Below are 4373 nucleotides of genomic sequence, written 5' to 3' on the forward strand. Positions count from 1 at the left end.
GATTAATTATATGATAACACATATTTTTGTAACATATGATGACACATATAAGATATATAATAGTGATTAGGGGTGGGCGTTCGGGTTCGTTTTCGGGTCTATTTGGAACTTCGTGTTCGGTTCAGATCTTTGAGGATCCAGTTCGGATTTGGATAACTAATTTAAATTGGTTTGGTTTAAATATTTGGATCGATAATTAATAATTATTTATGTATTTTTGGAGTTTTGAATATATTTTAACTATTTTAGATATTTACGGTTGATTATTTGTATATATTTTCAAGTATTTAAACGAACTTAAAAGTATCATATATATTATGGACGTTTTTATATATATTAAATCTAAAAATAATTAATATATATAAGTATATAAATCTATTTTGGATACCCAAAATATTTCAGTTCGGAACAGATTAGGTTCAGTTCTTCAAATACCAAAATTTTGAATAATTCGGATATTTAATCAATTTTGGTTCGGATTTGGTTCTACTTTTTCGGATTGGGATCGGTTCGATTCTTCGAATTCGAGTTTTTTTTCCAACCCTAAATAGTGACATAAAAACAAATAGAATCATATTTTTTTTTAAAATACACCCGCGGGCGCGGAGGTCAAAATCTAGTATATATTTATAAATGAAGATATAATTGTCGCTTAACCTTTATGTAAAACCTATTTTGGTCACTTTTCCATATGTAGGCTATTTTTAAATAAAAAACTATAAAAAATATATTTAGGAGATTTGCCCTATATATTATTATGAAAATTATTCTTAAAATGGTCAAAAAAATATCCACTTCGAAACTTGAGTCTCCCATCAAATACCAAATATAGTTGTAAAACAAGTTCTTTAAAAGTTATAAGAGTACAAAAGCTAGGGACTAGATAAATGATAATCATATTGACAAAAAAAAGAGAAATGATAATCATAAGTTTCTTCCACACTATGCAGATGAACGCTTTCACCTCTTCAACCGCAACTTCCCAATAAAAAATCTCTTCTTTATGAAGTTGAGCCTTGCTCAAAGTCAGGCTTTCGTTGCCCGCGAATTGGAGTAGGCGGCCTCTCTCTGTCCACCTATAAAACAATATTTAAACTCAGCAACAGAAACATGTTTTTTTTGGTAAAAATGTTAAATTTTATACCAAACTTTTAAATTTGTGAAAAAAATACAGAGATAACTGGTAGCAGAAAGAAAAATAAATCTAAACAACAACCTAAACATGTTTCATGATATGATCTATATAATACATTTCGACATGGTAAAGAAAAACTATTCTGGTCCAGAAGGTCTTACCTCAATCCATGCTTTGTCCGGAACGTTTTCTGAAGGTGAGATGGGAGGCGGAAGAGGATGAATCAACTTAGGAACAACGTCTAAATTTCTACCAATAACTAATATTGCTACAGCATTTTTGAACTTTCCTGTTTACCACAATACCAAAATATTTTTTTTTCTTTTTCTTACCCTAGTGCAAAGAGAGACTAATACATTTTCAAAAGGATGTTTGTATTGTTTTCAATATATAAAACCAAAAATACTTACCGCAGTAGTTTGTAGCAGAAAAAACAGTAATGAGCTTTCCTTGTGCAAATCTTTCGAAACCATCAAGTACACACTCGTGCCCTCTTATAATCATATCTATATCATTACTCTCACAAAATGCATTGACCCTATCAGGCTGCATATATATATATATAAGACACCATGCCTTATTAGTTTCCGAGAGCTTGAAATGTTATCTAAAGAAAAGAAAGAATTTTTACCCCAAAAGAGACAACATGGGGCCCTCTTTCATTTACTCCTATGCCTAAAATGCTATCATGCGCTGTAGGATCAGATCTGTTTATATGTAGAAGACAGAAGCTTGGAAAATAAGTAAGAATTAGTAGAAAAGTGGATGTTTTTTTATTTTACCATAATAAGTCTTTGACAACTTTGTAATTATATTCGCAATCCATATCAACGGGCCTCTTGATATTTGTAATCTGTTTCATTGTGAATACTGAGGAACCAATCCCACCGTGTACACAGAAAATTTTCTTCTCGATTAGGGCAGCAAGGGGAAGATGACTGAAAAAATCATTAATCAATTTAAATGCACGATTCCCATCGTTACACTCCTGGTGGTTTACAGAGAAAAAGATTATCATTACTTCATTAGCCAAGAACAAGTAGAAAATATATATTCTGTGAACAGATTGACAGACACGTACTATTCTTTCTATGCATTCATCTAGGAAGCCATACACTGTATTCGTCGCTTCAGCCTCATGATTTCCACGGATCAAATGGATGTTCTTCGGATATTCAACCTGCACAAAAGACACATATACGTACGTATCTTCGAAGATGAAAACAAAATAATAAAAAGCTATTATCAATATCAATATAGATGATGTATATAGACTATCTCTCGCCTTCAAAGCAAGCAGCAATATGGTCTCTAAGCTGTGTTTTCCTCGGTCAACATAATCTCCCAAAAATAAATAATCAATATACCTGAAGGCACATTATATATTATAAACAATTGTTCAGTGACTAGTCATGGGCATAATGACTTAGAAAGACATCTTTGGTATTGAACTTACGAGATATCTCCTTGCCTTGAAGGATATCCATACTCGTAAAATAGCCGCATCAGATCACCGAATTGACCATGGAGATCTCCAAAGACTTTAATTGGAGCATATAGTTGCAACACTGTTGGCTCTTGCTCGATGATTTGCTTCGCAGCGAAGCACAGCTCAGCCAATTCATGGAAGCTCAAAAAGAACTTTCTATCGACAGGAGGTTCCCAAGTTTGAGGTCTTAACAACGTTGAGATGACCTAGACATCAACCAAGTAAGTGCATGAAGTATGTGAAGATGTAGAGAATTTGTTTTTTTTTTCAAACCTTGTTAACCAAGTCATGTAACTTCTCTTTGGAGAAATTTGGCTTATAACCATCGTTCATGTCACTCGCAGGCGGCCATGGAGTGTTTGGCGATCTACCCAATAAACTATAAAAGAGGGATTTTTAAAGTCAGATTATGCATAGACTAAAAGGGTGTAAGAAGTTCAGATATATGACCTCCACAAAAAGGATGGGACTGTTGGTCCAGAACTTAAAAGTTCTCCAGAGATTAGTAAATCGTCGAGTAATACACCTACACAAAAAAATGGTAAAGAAAATGAAAGCTGCAAAATTACCAGTGCTTAGGTATATGCGAAAAAAGTCAAAATAATTACCTTCTCTAATCCCACCATACACATATATGCGGCTGCCAACCGATGCAGCAGCATGGAGACTACGTCGCATAACTTCTTTAGAAGTATCAAAATAATTACCTTCTCTAATCCCACCATACACATATATGCGGCTGCCAACCGATGCAGCAGCATGGAGACTACGTCGCATAACTTCATTAGAAGTATCAACCCATACACCAGTAGAAGTATCAAGCACTACAAAGAAACAAAGAAAGTATCATCCATACTTTTTTGCATTCCATAAATGAAGGAGAACTCAACACTTAACCATTGGTTAAAGCTCCAAAAACAAATTGGGAAACAAATACACAAAAGCAAAACGTCACATGAAATATAAAAACTAGTTAGATATTACCTGAAACAGCTTCTTCAGCATCGACTAGGCGAGTATTACTCAGCGCACCCCCAAAGACATGCAATCGTAGATTTACAAAAACCTGTTAAAAAGAGACACACTACAAGAAAACACACCGAATTCCGACGGAGGTTCCGACGGACACCAAGGTCGTCGGACATTTGTGACGGAACACTGAAAAATTTCCGACCAAATCCAAAAAAATTAAGTCGTCGGAATTCCGTCGGCTATTTCCGACGGAATTCCGATGAAATATGGTTCGTCGGAATTTTCCAACGACTTTTCGACGACATTCCGATAAAAAATGTAACCGTTGTAGTCGTCGGAAGTTCGTCGGTATATTCCGACGAATTTCCGACGACATTCCGATTAACAGCAAAGTCGTCGGAATTCCGTCGGTATTTTCCGACGGAATTCCGACGAACCATATATATGACCGTTGTATAGCCGTTTGAGATTGGACAATACCGACGGAATTCCGACGGACTGCTTTACATCCGTCGGAATTTCGTCGGAAAGTCGTCGGAGGTCCGTAACCAATTTCCTATAAATACAACCCCTCCTCATTCAACTCATTCACACTTCATTCTCTCTTCATTCTCTTTAGTCATAACAATTCCGTGAAAATCATGTCTTCAGAAGTTTATTATCGTTCGTGGATGGATAAACCTCATTTGGATCCGAACACCAATTTGCTTACGGAAGAATACGTTCAAGGGATTGGAGAATTCATGAGGCTTGTTCAACAGCAACCGGATGCAAAAA

The 4373-nt window shown here is 35.3% G+C and overlaps 1 pseudogene; it reads right to left on the reverse strand.

The window, feature by feature from the left end:
• Positions 1 to 1001: 1001 nt before the first annotated feature.
• LOC106344867 overlaps positions 1002 to 4373 on the reverse strand; it is a 10635-nt pseudogene continuing 7263 nt past the window's right edge.

Source organism: Brassica oleracea, chromosome C5 (genome assembly GCF_000695525.1).
Source record: "Brassica oleracea var. oleracea cultivar TO1000 chromosome C5, BOL, whole genome shotgun sequence".
Classification (NCBI taxonomy): domain Eukaryota; kingdom Viridiplantae; phylum Streptophyta; class Magnoliopsida; order Brassicales; family Brassicaceae; genus Brassica; species Brassica oleracea.